A 17,694-nucleotide genomic window follows, 5' to 3' on the forward strand; every position below is an offset into this window, starting at 1 on the left:
AAAACGACTATTACTACAAATCATTATTACTGTGCACCGGTTCGCTGTCCGCAGATAAGTAGACACTGTCTGTAGTGTGCTGCATAGAATGTGCAGTACATTGTTAGCCGCAAGAGCAGGGCTATGAATGGGCTGTAGCCCAGGGTACTGAGTTGTAGGGGAGTTGTAGTTCTTTCTGGTTTTTACAGCAGTGTTTTACATGGTAGGTAGGGCCCCAACCAGGACTTGGCCTGAGTACCGATAATGGAAAGCACTACAATTATGGTGCATTTTCATTTACTTGTGGTTGGTTATTTGTAGCCCACGATGTTTGCTAAGCTGCTCTCCACTCTGCCTAAAGGCTTCAAAGAATCCCTCGATTTTAGTTGCCCCTCCAGTCTGTCCGCCACCGATTCTGTCTCCTGTGCAGCCCTGTGTAGCCCTGTGCAGGCCTGTGCAACCCTGTGCAGGCCTGTGCAGCCCTGTGCAGGCCTGTGCAGCCCTGTGCAGGCCTGTGCAGCCCTGTGCAGGCCCGGGGATCAGGAGTATTCAAAGCCAGCATGACCGTTTTACCACATGCCTGAAGCCGAGTCACACGCCTGGTGGTCGGGAAAGGTGTTAAAGTGAAAGAAGTAGCTCTGCAACTGCACGGCACAACTGCAGAACTCAAACCGCAGGGGTATTTTAAGCCTGTATGCGTTAAAGGTGTGTGTTATGTTAGCAGGCTGAGCATTGGTTCACTAAGACTGGTAGCATTTGAACCCCCAGTGAAGTTAACTGGCTTATTCACGTATTTAGTCATTGAATTTATTACGTTTGATTTCATGCTTTATGGTTGTACGGGCACCACTGATCTGGTCATGGAGGAATATGATGAATAGATATTCAGTGGAGGGGAAAAAAGTGGAAATGAGACAAAGGGGAGAGGTATACGAGTGTGCATGTTTATTTTTTTATGCAGTGGAGCTCTGTAATCAACGGGGCGAGCGACAGAGACGGGCATGGGCTGGGAAATCCCAAGTGTCCCTGTGGTAAGAGTCCTGACAGGGAGTTAGCGGAGACCTCGGATGAACTCGGGCGTGAGCAGCGAGAGGGCTTACTGAGTGAGGGGGGGCGGGCCTAAGCATACAGGAATCTGTGTCATGAGAGAATGGATTGCATTCCCCCCCCCCAGCCTGCTTCTCTCTTGGGAATGTGCACTTATTTGGCCCTGCATGTGGCGGACAAGGCCTGACCTACATTCCCGCCCCACCCCCTTCCGGGGCTCTGCCTGAGCGACAGTGCCGTGGTGGCCCAGAGATGCCGTGGGCAGAGACCTGGAGGTGGACGTCAAACCTCCCCCCCACCACCCCCCGTTCCCCTTGGACTCACGCGTGGAGGCGGGGCACCTCTTCTCCCGACGGGCACGGTTTGCTTACGAAAGAGGCGGGCGTTCTCTTGAACCACAGCCAGGAGAGGCTGGCCCTGCCGGTGGCAGACCTCTGCTCGTGAGCAGGAAGAGACGCAGCAAGAGCGATCTGTAAAGAACTCGCAGCTATTTTTTCTTAGCCTGACCCCCCCCCCCCTGCCCGCCACACACACACACACACACACACACACACACACACACACACTCACGCTGAGGCAAACCCTCTCTTCTCCTCTCCCCTCCTCTCTGTGCTCTCATTTAGTTAAAACCTCCCAGTCAGGCAGTATAAAAGCCACCCCAGTGTCCTCGCTGTTGATGTTGTTGTTATTGCCGTGGTTGTTATGGTTGTCGCTTGTCTTTTTTCTGGACAAGGGGAAGGGGAGGCGATGGTGAGGAGTGAAGACGGCAGCCCTGGGGAGGAGGGGGGGGGGGGGGGGGCTTCGGTGGAGATAAATAAATTAATAAGTAACAAAAGAGGAATGACGTTGGAGGAGGGCTGTCCTGAATGATGCCTGTGGGAAGAGATACGGCGACTGGAACAGTGAAGCGCAGACCTTGTGCTTGAGACAGGGGTGTCCTGGAGCTGCAGCCTGTCTGGGGGTGTGTCGCAGAGCAGCGGGAAGTTTGGGGGGGGGGGGGACAATTTGGCATGGATGCTGGATTACTTTGGGCATTTTTCTTTTCTTGACGAGGAGGACCTCTGTCTCTCTGTTTCTCTATTTCTCCTTTTTATAAATCGGCTGGTGACTATTTTGGAAGTTGAACCTCTCTTTTCCGCACATTGAAATGCAGTCCACACAGGAGTCGGCATTTTTATTTTTCTTTATTCTTGATGAATGACTAACATAGTCGTGAGTTCATGATCATGTGATTCAGTGTTTGGTGGGATTTTGGAGTGCGCGGGGGGGGGTGATGCTGGTGATGGGAATGCCTCCGTGTTTTTCGTTTAGTTATTGTGGTGGACTTTCTTCCCTTCTTTTTCTGTTTTTGGCACCGTTTGTCTGGGGGGGGGGGGGGGGGGTCTGTCTGGCAGAGGGCAGCTTTGGCTGGGCACGGCGGCGAGAAGAACGTTGCACCACAACGGACCCAAACAAAAAACGCAAATGGGGAGAGAGTGGAGCCACGATCGGGGACAGAGGACCCGGGACGACAGCCAGCCCCTGACAAAAGCCGTAACCGCACACTTTTCGAGAGACACTGCCCTTGGCGCCCAGAACCTCCCCAAGAGGCATCAGGAACTACAAACGGCCTCACGGTGACCAAATTGGTGGCAGGACCCCCCCGGCACTAGTCACGTAAGTGTTGCATGTTTTCGTTTCTTTTACCGCCTCAGTTTTTGGTGGTTGCCGGACGATCTGTTAGTGTCTAAACATTTTATTTTTTTCTGGCAGGGGGAGAGAGGGTTGTTTTTCATCCTAGGGCATTCTAATTAAGCATAGAGGTAGTTGTGGCGTTTTTTTTCGAGTCCCTTCCATAATTAATATAAGACTAACCCCCGCCTCCCCCCGCCCCACAGAGACAGTTCTCGTCGTCACGCCCGCCTACCGAACCCAGGTCGTGGGTGCCACCCCGCGCCCCGTAAGTCCCGGCCCCAGCCCACTGCTCGTCTTTGCCTCCTTCTCTTCCTCTCCTTTCGTCCCTGCGCTCTCTCCCACTTGGCAGGCAAGCCAAAGTGGGCAGGGAGAGAAAAGGAGGCAGAGTAGCTCTCACAAGGTAAAGCACGGGGCGTCTGTGCAGGCTGCCTCTCTCGCCTCCGCCCGGGGCCCCCCGCCAGCATGTCCGCGCTCTCCGGCTCCGCGCCCGCTGTCCCGCCCGTCGCCGCAGCCCGCCGACACCCTCAGGTACTCCTGACTCTCCGTAGCACCCGTATGACCTCCCCCCCTCGGTCATCTTTCTCCTTTGTCTGGGATCCTCTCCGGCTCCTTCCCCCACCACGCCGCGGCCGCACCGCCGCGCCGCCATTACCGTCCGGGGAGGGCAACGCGCTTTTCCGAGACGCGGAAAAGAAGCTCGAATCCCGACCCCTTCTGCTGAACTGCTCGTTTATCGAGGTTCCCGAATTAGTTCCCCTTCATTTTTAATATTACGGGATCTTCAGAAAAAAAGTGACCGACCGAGTGGGGTGTGGCTGGGGGGGGGGGGGGTGGGTGATCGGGGGACGTGAATTCCGAATCAAATTCCGTAGGTGTCACACAACTTTATTAATAATGAATAACAATAATAATAGTAAATAATAAACAAAAGCCTTGCTCTGGGTGCAGTTAGAGAGCGCTGTCGTCCGTTAGCTTCTGGCCCGTGTGAGGGACTCGCTGAGGTCCATGACGACGGGCACCTGAGGCCCAGACCTTAACGAAATAACATCTACGGCTCCAATTCAAACTTTAACGGCTCCACGTTCTGTAAGTGATACCTTCCCTTTTCTTAACCCATCGCTGTTTCACTTGTCCTCAAAATGTTATCGTGAGGACAAACCGGTACCTTAAAAGGCGTATTTAGAGGAGATCTGTAAACAGGACACTGCTTTGCTGCACACTTAACATCGGCCCTGATACATTTTTGCTGTCGACCACTTTTTAAACAATCGCCGTATTTTTGTTTTAATATTGCACCAGCATGCACTGTCATTTATTAACAATTTAGATATGTCACGTATGAAAGTAAAATGTGAATATATCGCAAACAAGCCCAGCGGCTGCTTACTAAGACGTCTTACTAACTAAACATGTGTTTTTCTAAAAGCATTTTAGATGCCAAGATTTATATCTAGCCAAGGCAGTTATGACCATAATTGTACCAGAGTATAAACACCCTTGTATAATTTCTGTTTTTGTCCAATGGTTACAGTATATTAAGTATATTGTATATCGTATTGTCAATCAGATAGAAAACAGCAAGATTTGTCAGAAAAAGGTTTAAGGTTTACAAGTTGGATTGCATTAATTTCATATATTTCATTATAACCCAGTTCCGATTTGTTAAATGTATACTACGTTTTATTATTCTTATGTTATTCGGTATATTACAATATTATTTCCAGTGCAAACCACCTTGATTGTTCTGAGAATTAGGGTTATATGTTTAATGTTTTTTTTTAAATGTTATTTTCCGAAAAACTGGCTCTTTGGACTGACGTGGGGCGGGCCTCCATCGATGCCCTTTGCTGGTGACGCAGTCTCTGTGCAGGATTGTCATTCCCCAAGCCCATGGACCACTGCTTTTGCGGCGGTCATGTGACTACGACCGAGACCACGTTCAGGCCAATAGTGACGAGGCGCGTACTGTCCCAAAAGTCCAACTGTGGACGTTTACGTTTTATAATCAGGGGGGGCACAGAGGTGTGTTGGGTGTTAAAATTGTCACGTTCCAAACAACACAGCCGGAAGAAAACGGCAGCTTGTCATTTTACTCGTTTACTTGCTTTTTCCCATTATTCTACATGCACATCATTCCAAAAAAATACAATTTCTATAGATAAGGAAAGTTATTTACCGACAATTACTTTAATAAATTATGAGGGGCATTAACTGTTTCTCTCTTTTTTTTTTTACGTTATTTGTTCACACCAGCACAGTTAATTAATTATTTAATGTTTCCAATCCAGTTTAGCAGCCCCTGCAGTGCTTCAGGACGTCAACAACGGGGCACATTTCACTGTACAGTATACGTGTTTGGCAGGAGGGAGGGAGGGAGGGAGGGAGGGGGCGGAGGTGGGGGAGGGGAGAGGGAATACGTACTTCCTCCTCCCCCCCCCCAGTTCTCCTCAGATGAACTCGCCATGCTGGCCAAGGTTTTCTCTCTCTCTCTCTCTCTCTCTCGATAGTCGGCCTCGACCGCTTCCCGCTATCACGCTGTGCCCTTGCTTTGCGCCACTGGGCCGTCATGTTTCAGGCTGTTTACTGAGCCGAGGCAGACTTTACGCCTGCTCTGCGCCCCTCCCATCCCCCCCCTGCCCAGCAGGCCGTCCGTGCAGAGTGCAGCGCGGCCTATTTTTTTTTTTATTTGTCCGCCAAAAAAAGGGGAAGTGCGACCGGCACGGCCGAGTCTGCAGTTTGCAGAATCCATCAGATAAAGCGAAACCACAAATTACCGCTCTTCATTTTCACACTGGGTACCTGCCACATAGTGCCCGATAAAGGTGCCCAATGAACCAAACATTTTTGTTAATCATTACTGGAGTTATCTTTTAGATTTTGCACTGTCCAGTTTGGTTCTATGAAGGGGAATTAGCTCGGGTTGCTTAGAAATGTACCTACTGCATTCTATGCCATTATGTTTCTGCACGAATCAGGCAGGATTTTTTGTTCACTTTTCTCAACGAAATTCAGCACAGTGTGTTTAAGGTTCCTTCTTTGCACAATCAGACACACCACAGCAAAATTCACATTCACGAATTTCATATCACGTTAAAATGTCATGTTAACAAACGCTATGGAGAATAAACTTGATTTGATCTCCCTATTAGGAATACAGGAAATCCATTGCAAAAATCGTGACAGTTACTATCATGCATGCAACACGATTTATGGCTTTTCAAAGAAAACAGTAAGATAATCCAGAAAAGGCTTCATGTGTGAAATAACTCTTCCGTTTCTGTTTGGTCGTAACTGGGTTGGACCATCAGGGACATGAAACTGACCCCCCCAGAAGCTACAGGAAGTCTAATAAGGTTACAGGGCATCTAACTTCCTTTTCCAACATTATTTTTGCCAACAAGGCCTTGCTTACTTGTAAACAAACATTTGTAACTATATATAAGCAAAGTGCACATATCATGCATTTACTTTCCAACACAAAATGTGATATTGCTTTTTAATTCTTTTTAAAGTTCATTGCCTTCGCACTAAATGATTATTGGCTATATTAACAGGCTCCACCAAGATTAGAAAAACACAAAATAACCAACATTCATTAAGAATTAACACTGATCTTGGTAACACTTTACTTGAGGGGGTACAAGTAATGTAATATAATGCTATTATGTATATATTAATTAACTACAAACTAAGTCTTAGTTACAAACTGATCTCATGTTCGTTCATCATTAATGAGTTGTGACATCTTTTATCTCAAGCAATTGCTATATTTGTTACTATATCTGTTAATTCTGTAAACCTCTGTGAACTAAAGAAGGAACAAGTGGTGAATAACACAACAGAAATGCACTGGGTCAGACTGGATCTTTTTAGTACCATGTAAAACCACAGGATGACATCACCCCTTTGATTCGTGCTATGGGGTTTGCTTAAATGTTTCAAAGTAACTCTTGATACAAGCATGTTTATAATTATAATGCGCTGTAACTGCAGGGAAAGAATATCAAGTAATAGTGATAGCTAAATAATTTTTGCTTATGTTTAAGTATGCATAGTAGCGTTTCTTTTTTTTTTTTTACTTTACATTGCAATCAAATATAATTATCAAAATGGCTATATTTGGTTTAGGACTAGAGTGATGTTTTATTTTTCTACCCAGAATATTAAATGAAGCAAGTGCCATAGTGTTCAAATGTTTATTTTTAAATGAATCGTCATGGTTAAATTTAGCCAGCTAGGTATGCAAATTGTATGTGGTAGAGCTAGAGACTTTTGGAAAGTTGTGCTCTGACTAGTGGAAGCTTGCACTTGCATTAGCTGAAGGTGCACTAAATGTGTTCAGGTTTCTTAAAAAGAAAATCATTTGACTCTAAGCTGTATCCAAAGCATTTAAACTTTATTTGAACTGTAAAAAACAACCAATTCACAGAAATTGTAATATATATATATATATATAAATTCCCAAATGTCATTCAGGTTGGCCACAATAAGAATGTTCTCTAGCTTTATTCATCGGAAATGGCGGGATGCACCTCCTGCATATTTATTGCATACAAATCAGTATTTGTGGCAAAGTCTACAAAGGTTACCCTAAGAAACAGCATTACAGCATAAGAATAGCTCCATTGTACGTTCGTCACCAGTGTCATGTGACCAAGCGTGCCATAGACTGACAGGATGAGCAGCCAATCACAGAGAAACACTCCCTCGAAAGAAGGCAGATGCACCGGTCATGCATGCAGTCACCAATCAGCACAATATACTCCTTGTGACAGGTCTGGCCTGGGTGTTTGTCCGTGAATTTGATGTTTTCTTTGCAAAACTAGAGGAGTAAACATAAGGGGATGTGATGATGTGGTGTGATGATGAGTTCCAGGCCAATATCATGTCTACAATAAGGCACTGAGGACCTCTGTTGTCTGTAACAGCATGAAAAAACCCACAGTGCAAAACCTCTGCTGCAAACATGCAGAATTGCATGTCTTAGCTTCAAAGAACTGATATTTGCAACAAAAATCCATTTTTAATTTAGCCAAGTATCAGCTCGTTGAAGCGTTTAAGGGGGCAAACCCTGAAATCTCGAGACACAAAGGCATTGTTTCTGGTATAAATGGGAAAAAACAGGCTCTCACTGTTCCACAGCCAATTGTACCCCTCCTCGATCCCCCTCCCAACAACATCACCTCCTCCTTCATTGAAATTCAGCCTGGCACTCAGACGGTGCCCATTCCTTGGCACCGATCTCTGAGAAAGAGAATGCAAGCGTCAGTCGTCCCCGCCGGGGCTACCGTCGTCGTGGTTGCCGCCGGAGCCCCGTTGTTCCGCCGAGGACAGTCACCGGCTTGTTCATAGGTATTGTTCCATGTTTACTCACTGCGATTGGTGCTTCCGCTTCATATCTTGACCGTTTGACCATCGGCCATCTAGAAGTGTATTTATTTTCTAATTGGGGGAGGGGATCTGCAGGGTGGCTGTCCAGTAATCCAACATGAATTATGGGAATTTGGAGAAGGACCTGCCAGGGTCTCTCCCTTGTTTCACTGGGACAACAGAGCAGGGCTAGTGGCATGTGTTAAGGGCATTCGCGTGACCAAGCCGAAGTATGGTAGAAAGCTGCCGAAAACCCGTGACTGCGGTCTACAGTTTGCCAGGAGATTGCTCACCTTGTAAGGCAAGATGCCATTGTGGCACGACTGACACCCCCCCCCCTCCCCAGGGGCTAGGCTGAAATTACTGTTCATTTATATATATATTGTTTAGTTATTTTATTTTCTATTCATGCATGTTTTTGAGAGTTTTTGCAGAGTCTTCGGGGTGGAATGTTTTACAGGGCCTGACATTTTGCCAGTTGTGTGAGACGAGGTCTTCTCTACACCATTAACATGCACATGGGCCACGGTACTGGGACAGGGGAGTCTGCGGGTAACGCACAGAGTATCATTAAGAAGGCGGCGATGAGCAATCGTGAAAAAATTACCCACAAATTATTTAATCTAAACCTACGAAACTTTTATACTAAAGTATATCCATGTTTTTAAAACAAAATTGTTTATATTTCAGTTTTTCAAAAGCAAACAGAAATATCAACATGACTTTATGGCCCCCTGCCTCCCCTTTGGCCCCATGGCCCCCCGCCACTGCAGACCACTTTGCCCCCCCCATTCAGAAACGTTCTACAGTCACAGGTATTTTGCATCAGATTGTCGTGGTTTTAATACCCGATAAATGCTACATAAGCAGTTTTTAGTGGTGATTCACCTGCACACTGCATGATCATGCTAAATAAATGTGCCTGAAGTTCTCCTGCATTTGTGCTACATAGGTCTGTCCATCCATCCATCCATCCATCCATCTTCTAATCTCTTATCCTGGTCCAGCTTAAAAATGGCTGAAACACATGACCTTATCCAGAGGCGATCCTAGGGTCTGTTGGGGCCCCAAGCAAAAATTCATTTTAATAAATAATCTGACATTAACAAAAAATTGTGAACAGTAAACTTGGGGGCCCCAAGCAGCTGCCTGCCCTGCCTGCTGACAAGATGCGCCTCTGACCTTATCCTTAATATTTACATAAACAGAACAACAATATAGGATTTTGGTTAATGTGAATTTCTGTTAGAGTTTAAGAAGAACTTTAATAAAAACCAAAATGACAAGAAAAGTATACTCTGCCCCTTCAACATTTGAACACCATCATAATAACTTGCTATACTCTGTAAAATGACCCGTGAGCACTTTTGAGCAGAACAGACAATGCGAAAGGTGTTTAGTGATATCACTCCCTATAAGCAATGATCCGGGAGGGCGAATCAGCCGGACCATGTGACATTGGGACCTTATTTAGACACCTTATTTGAGGAGCGGAGATGGTTTTAAGAAATGGTGGGAGGAGTGAAAACAAAAGGCCATTTCGGTGTCAGCATGAGGGAAAACAAAACAGGCATTTTTTCATGGTAGGAATGCAACAGAGCATATTCTTGGGCACTATAAGTCCTGTATGGGCTGATATTTGTGCCAATAGAAACTGAATATGAATTTTGTATATTTGAATCTGCAGTTATCCGCATTACAAAACTGAATCTGAATTTAATAGTTTGAATCGAATTCCAGTAACTTGAAATAGCATTTATCCTACCTCGAAAAATTCAGTTCGCGAATTCAATTTCAATCTAGTGTGACACACATAACTCGAGATAGCATTTATCCTACCTCGAAAAATTCAGTTCGCAAATTCAATTTCAATCTAGTGTGACACACATCCGGGTCCTTGAGAAAAAGTAATCTACCGCATATTCACAACGCAACTAATTTCCACGTTTACGACAGTTCTGCAGGTCGGGGTAAAGAGGAGGCGTGTGCCGGGGTGTCGCAAGTGCAAATGCGGGATCATATACGTAATAAAAATTAAGCAGTACCGGTGTTCTGTAGAAAAATACTACCTATCGAGACGTGCTATCGAGCCTTTCTGCGCATATGCAGTTCCACCGTTTTGGGATTAGGGTTAGGTTTTAGGGGTTAGGGTTAAGGTAAAGGTTTTAGGGGTTTTGGGGGGTTAGGGTTGTCAGTGTTGTTGAGGCGCTCCTGTTGTTCCCAAGACCCCCGCCGCCGTTCTCACGGTCAATACAGTAGCGACACTTCTATTTCTCCACTTAGAGCACTGCTTATACAGATCACCATATTAAACGCCAGTCCAATTGATGTTTCCGGTTATTAGCACAGTACACAGAGAGCGCTGTAGACATGCAGCAGACAAGACGCATAGCACCTCAAACCCGCTTTATAACTTTACATTTAGATCGATACAGGGGGGTATGTGTATCGATGCATTCATGTTGTGTTTTTTTCTTCCCCGCCAATCAGGAGTCAGGATCCGCTTGTGTAGATCTTCAGATTTAGCCTTTATTGCCACAGTGAGGTTGCAGGAGTGTGTCCAATACTGTTTTACACTAATTTTTATATATTTTCTTATCGTGTAATAATATCTCGTCACTTAAGCATCATCATTTCTTCAACCATTCACCATCGTTGTTTTCTCCCTTGATCAATCATCTCTTTTACTATTTGGTCCCTCGGCTGAACATAATGGTGGCATGACCATGTCTAGTTGTGTATTTTTTTTAAACACCCAGCCGTGAAATTTTGCGAATCCCTTCCTTCAGTAGCAAACCTTGCATCGGTCTTTGTCAGTCACGTTTCTGCACTGTTTAACACGCCCCCATTCGCCATTTTGAGTGTATCGTGGATGTAAACCCATTTACTTAATATTTCATATTCAGTGTTTTTTTCTCCACAAAAATGTCATGTTTTATGTAATCATGCAGTTATAGGCAATTTTCATTACCAAAACACGCTAGTAATGCAGGTGTTTAAGAAAGGAAAAGAGTCACGAACACCACAAAAATGTCATTGCATGGACATAACTTTATTGGTCATATTTACATTATCTATGCATTATGAAGTTCTAAATAATATTACATACTCACATAAAATTAATACTGATTTCCGCCTCATATCGGCGAGATGAATATTTAAAAAAATATTTAGCATAAACACTGCTAGAAAGCCACATGAGATGAACAGGCGAGCCATAACTTAAACTAAACTAGATGTAAAATTCATATCCCTAGCTAGTTTTGCGTTAGTCTACCATATATTAACATAAACTAGAAGTGCCAGAAATCGTTCATTTAACCACATATACTACCATATACTAACCAGACGTATGGTTAATATTTATGTTATCGCTCGTGTATATAAAGCTCATTCTCATATGTATCATAAGGTAATGACAAACCTGCATTTGTTTTTCTGACATCATGGCACACGCCTCCTCTGTACCCCGACCGGTGCTACTTTGTCGAGTTGGGCTACCGTAGCGCTAATCGATAGCCGAGTCTGACGAGTTGAGCTGCTTTGTCGAGTTAGGCTACCGTAGCGCTAATCGATAGCCGAATCCGTCGATTCGAGGTATAACGTATTACATCTTTATTTATGCGTTTTAATTATTAACATATTATTGACATGTAAAAAATGTTAACATATAAAACTGTACTTAATAATATAGGGTAGCCAGTGTGCTTCCAGTATAAAATGACATAAGGGGAGCCTATTTGGATACATTATTTTAACACCAACACTTAATAATTTAGGGTAGCCTACCTCGATAGGCCAGTATGTATGAATGAGGGGAGCCTGTTCGGATATATTAACACTGGACACTTAATAGTATAGGGTAGCCTACCTCGATAGGCCAGTATGTATGAATGAGGGGAGCCTGTTCGGATATATTAACACTGGACACTTAATAGTATAGGGTAATTTAATATTTATCACAATTATAAACAAAATAAATGTTTATAATATGCACGTCTGGGTATGGAGCACGTGTTCATACGGACTAGCTCATAAATGGAGCATCAACATACGCTCATATGCCATTACACTGTACACTGAAGACAGATTGTATATGCACAAAAGTGCATGTGTATAAGCTGAAAGTAAAAATTTAAAAAGTTGTTTAAATATTACTCACCGCAAATCAGTGCGTGAAAGTAACAATTAAGAGAGTTTTTAAAATATTATTCACCTTAAACCAGTGCGTCCAACGCAAAGTAGCTCAGATTTATAGGCGTGGTTATGAATCCCACGACGGTGGAACTGCACATGCGCAGAAAGGCTCGATAGCCCGTCTCGATAGGTAGCTCAACTCGTCAGAACACCTGTTAGAACTGCCGTAAACGTGGAAATGAGTTGCATTGTGAATCTGCGGTCGATTACTTTTTCTCAAGGATCCGGATGTGTGTCACACTAGATTGAAATTGAATTTGCGAACTGTATTTTTCGAGGTAGGATAAATGCTATCTCGAGTTAGGTGTGTCACGCTAGACTGAAATTGAATTCACAAACTGAATTTTTCGAGGTAGGATAAATGATATTTCGAGTTACTGGAATTCAAATTCAAACTATTAAATTCAGATTCAGTTTTGTAATGCGGATAACTGCAGACTCAAATATACAAAATTCATATTCAGTTTCTAGTGGCACATATATCAGCCCATAGTCTTGCCCCATCCAATTCAGTTTTTGCTCAAATATCTCTCCATCACACCTTTCTCGGTGAACTGGAGGACACACAACAACTCAAGCTGTGCCCAGATTATTCTCCATTTCCCTGTTCTTGCTTTCTGAAACGCAGTGGCTATGCATAACTACAGTACCTCTTTAATCCCTGCATCTTACCCTAATGTCTCACTTGTATTAATGCATCCTTTTAAGAGGACCCCTCTCGTAGTCGTCCGACTTTCTGCCCGCGTGGAAACCTGACGCGGTGTTTTGTATACTTATCTGTGGTCGCGTTCATGCCGGCAAAGGGATGCCGCACAGAACAGGAAGCGAGCTCAGCAAAACACTTCCTGAGTGTGGCCTAGGGCAGAGATCGTTCGTAATTCGCAAGCCGACATAACAGCCTCTTACTGAATCATCAGGTTCAAAAGGTTGCTTTGTGAGGTCTCACAATTAATTCTCAAACTGGTTCTTCTTGACGGGCCACAAATGAACGAAGCCACAGCTCAGAGTGAAAAAAATTGCTTTGGTCATCGCTAATGGATGACAGGCTTCGTCAACACTTTGAATGGGTGCTTAAGATTGTTTGAAATAGGGTTTGAGATTGTTATAAGTCCTATAATAAAGGCTGTCTCACCAGCATGAGACCAGAGATGATGAGCACCTTCCTGTAAGCCTACTACACCAGCAGAATATGAAATATGAAAATTCTTTGATCCATAATAACCATATATATATATATATTTCAAACCTATGGATTTCTCTGTCATGATGAATTCATGTCTGCCGTTTGACCACAGCCTTCAGCAGGAGAAACGGCAGGAAAAAGATGATGATGATGACGGTGATGAAGATGATGATGTCATCTACCATGTGTGTCACCAAGGGTCTGGCTTAGCTGTTGTACAAGTAAAGTTTCAAAAAGACGTACCAGGTTTTCGCTGGGCCATCACCCCTCACAACCTGATGCTGCATCTGTCTGGCTTCCCCCAACATTTTAATCTCCCCCCCCCCCCCCCCCCCGCAGAGGATTTCACATCTGCATGAGTGCCGCTTTGGAGAGTGACTGATTCACTCAGACTTGAGTATTAGGGGAAGAGTCTGGTGCTGCTTCCAGCCCAATGGGCACATGAAAAATCCATTTGTTCCCAGTTTCGAAGCAGATCATAATCTGCCATCCAGTTGTTTAGAAATAAAATCTGTAGACCCAGACTGCTAACATACATTAATTTAGCAGATGCTTTCATCCAAAGTGAGAAGGAAGGGAATCGGAGTAGGATCAAAGGGTCAAGTCTGCTTCTTCCTGAAGTAATTAAGGGCTAAGGGCCTTCCTTGCTTAACAGCTCTAAGGTGGCATCACTCTGCGTGCCATGGGATTTGTACCAGTAACCTACAGTACACCATAGTATTTCTTCAGAGGTAGGCAGTCTGTAAACCGAGTAATTTGTGAAGGGTTTCAGAATGACAGTTTCAGCTGTGAATCTTGTATTCAGAAAATTTGGCCTCAGTATCACTATAAGAAACATGAAAGAAAGCACTAAATTGTCTATTTTGTTGTAGTGTTGTTGCCTCATGCCTTCAGCATTGTGAGTTTGAATCCCACCCCAGAGTTTGCATGTTCTCCTCCTATTATGTGCGTTTCCTATCACATGCAGCTAGATAAATTTCCCATGTGTCGCCTGAGATGGACCGGCATCTCGCTCAGGGTATACCCAAAGCTCGTGTCCTGTCCTGGGACGCGGTCTGGGCATCATCTCGCGTGACGAGAACCCTGCATAGCGGTTTGTTTACTCAGTCACTCCCAGGTGCTCAGAGAGTAGAAGAACATGCTAGATGCAAGCCCTGCTTCATTTATTGCGCTCCCTAAACTGGGACTGGCCATAGAAGTGACCAGGTGAAATCCTTACTGTACCTTCTTAGCAGAAACCCCATAATGCATTGCTGCTCTGTCTTCATTTTGGTCTTGCAGGAACAAATTGATTTGGAGGGGGTGTTTTTTTGATCACATGCTATTTATGCTATTATTAATAGTGTCTGCTGCTGTATCTACCAGCTAGGTACAATCTCAGTGTGCGTAGGGAAATGGTTAATGAGGGTTATTCCTCTGAACGAAGAAATGGATCGCAGCCACAGCGTTGCTGAAGTGAACTCTCCCACTTTAACCTCCTTTTTGGCGTGACTTTTGAGCTCAGCCGTGCATTTGGTTTCTAATGTCATTAATTGTGCTTAAGTGTGGCCTTGTTAGCCCAACCATGCATAAGTGTGTCAGTGTGGCGTCAGCCTCTGGCCGTCTCCAATACCATGTGGATGGGCGATGACTCGCTAGTTGAATATCGCTTGGATGAGATCTGGCAATTCAGAGATACCAGTTAGGTCAACTGGACATCTTACCTGGATCACACCTTCATGGCAGAGGGAGACCATGCAGGCTCCACACACAGAGGAGGTGGGACTAGAACCCCCAACCCTGGATGCGTATGTAATAGCGCTGTCTACTGGGCCACAGCTTTGACGTTTGGTGCTTTGTATCTGAGTGCCAGCTGTTTGTCTCTGTGTGATAAGCCTCTATGATCAATCTCTTTTAGCGTCGCAACACCAACCACAGAAGCATGAATTCTTGAATCATTCTTGAATCATTTTCTGATATTCCAACCCTCAGACCATTCCTGGATTTTCTCCGGATCGCTCTGCCATTTCCAGAAAGCAGATATACAGACATTAATTGTATACTGTGTTCCTGGGTTTTGTATCCCCGTGCATCCGAGTGGTAAAGTTACAGCAGCGTTCCTGGGAATCTAAGCCGAGCTCCATGCCTCGCCTCCAGAGCACCGCTGGTCAATCCCACACCTCCCCTGCCCACATTCTCCACTTTTCCACCAAGATAGCCCCTCCCTGGCCCTTCAGAGTGGACCTTTGCCCAGCAGACCAGAGGCTCAGGCTCCCTAAAGCAGCTGAAAGCAGCCATTTTGTGTCACGCTGGTTTCCTGTTGGGCCTTGCGCAGGCTAATGCTAGCTTGTGCAGGCAGCTGGGGGAAGCCCTGTTTTAATGCGGCTAAACAGAGAGCATCCGCTGGGCCGTGGGCCTGGAACCGGCCCAGTCTGCAGAGCCCCGGGAAGCTCATCTGCGTGTTGTGCCAGTGAGCTCTGCCTTGGACTTGCCTGAGTTAGCACTTCTTTTTTCTTAGCGTTAGCATGGAGTTAGCACTTCTCTTTTCTTAGTGGCTGTTTTTATTTTATGGATATTCTGCCATTTTCACCAGTTGCTGTATTTATGACTGATGCACTGCAGCTTTTGATTTTGTTCCTGCCTTGGTCCTTAATGATTGCTTTATCCTCTTGGTATTCATAATCCTGCCCTTCCAGCTCATGTATTTTCTATACGAGGGCCACGGTGTCAATCTATACTTACAAAAGACAGAGAGTAACCTTGGGGACAATTCTTGCAATTTTCTTTTCCAGGGCAGCTTGCAGGATGGTTCTGGATACTGAGCTGAAAACCTGTCCCTTTCTTACTATTTCTTTGGCAAAATTTTCCTGGTTTTGCCTGGAGGTGTCGTTTCGAATAAGCAGATGCACAGTGTGCGGCTCTCTGGGTGCCGTCTCCGGGGATTAGAACCATGCAGGATCTGGATTTAAACTCAGCTAATTCCTTCTGCCAGTAATGAAAAAAAATAAACGGATCTTCTTCTTCCTCCAGCCTTTTTCGACTCCGGAGCTATCAAGCCGTGCCACCTAGCGTGATTCTCACACGCGTGTCACACGATTCTGACCGCGAGGTCTGGCATTCGCAGCCACGGCTGGGTTCCCTGCAGGAATCAGGGATGGGGTTAGTATTTCTCTAACCATCTCCTTGCCTCTTCCTTCACAGGGACTCTGACTTCCTGTTTCAGCTAGCTGCCCCTGACAACCCTGTCCTTGAGGCTGAGGTAGTAGATTGAATAGTTGTGGAGCTTCTATAAGGCCTCCCTCAGAAATAACTATGCAATCTACTGGCTTTGCTAAGAGGACAGCCGCATCGTCGAGCCACCCCAGCGATGAAGGGAAGAAACCCTGGACTCTATATTTCACGCCACCTGCCTCTCATCAACTTCCCCCATTCTCCATACGTAGCTGTTATGAAAGAAATATTAAGAGATTCACCTCCATGATAATGCACATATATTAGCACAGTTACCATTCATGTCATTTGGTAGCCCCTGTATGATCATGCACATATATTAGCACAGCTATCATTTTCCCATTGGACAGCCCCTGGATGATCGACGTTTCTCCCAGCATTGGTGGATTATGCTGCCCTGCTGTGTCCCTGCAGAGTGAGGTAGTAGGTTGTATAGTTTGGTGGAATGAATCACATCCTTTTCAGGAGATAACTATACAGTCTATTGCCTTCCCTGAGAGACACGATGTCTGCAGGTTGCGTTTGAACAAGGTAGTTCTGATTCCGGAAGGACGCAAGCCATGACAGTGTGGGAATTATAGGTATACTGATATTTCAGTATTAGCTGCAAAACATACAGTCACAGCAAAAATGGCTTGAACACCTCAAGAAATACCTGTTTTGTTTATGTTTGCTTGTTTATGCAAAATAAATAAATATAATTAAGCTACATGTAAATCAGTGTCATTGATGCTGTGCGCTTTGCGATGGACTGCCGTCCCGTCCAGGGTGTTCCTCAGCCTTATGCGTGGGCTGCTTGGGATAAACTCTAGGTCCCCCTGCGATGCTGACCTGGATAAAGAGGTAGGATGGATGGATGGATGGATGGCAGAATAACATCGCAAACTCAGTGTAAAAGAACAGATCAAATAATGAACAATTAATCCTGATGAACAGACATACACTGTATGTAAAATCCCAGGCTATTTACAAGATGCTTAAGAAAGTGGTGGCACAGGGTCAATGTGCAGCATCAACAAACACATCTGTCTCTA

The 17,694-nt window shown here is 44.9% G+C and overlaps 1 long non-coding RNA gene across 1 annotated transcript; it reads left to right on the plus strand.

Moving 5' to 3' along the window:
* Nucleotides 1-1,657: 1,657 nt before the first annotated feature.
* Nucleotides 1,658-17,369, plus strand: LOC111837568 (uncharacterized). The gene is made up of 2 exons (XR_002836682.2): nucleotides 1,658-2,682; nucleotides 16,631-17,369. It is a non-coding gene; the product is annotated as an uncharacterized lncRNA (long non-coding RNA).
* The last annotated feature ends 325 nt before the right edge of the window (nucleotides 17,370-17,694 follow it).

The sequence above is a fragment of the Paramormyrops kingsleyae genome, chromosome 8 (genome assembly GCF_048594095.1).
Source record: "Paramormyrops kingsleyae isolate MSU_618 chromosome 8, PKINGS_0.4, whole genome shotgun sequence".
Lineage (NCBI taxonomy): Eukaryota > Metazoa > Chordata > Actinopteri > Osteoglossiformes > Mormyridae > Paramormyrops > Paramormyrops kingsleyae.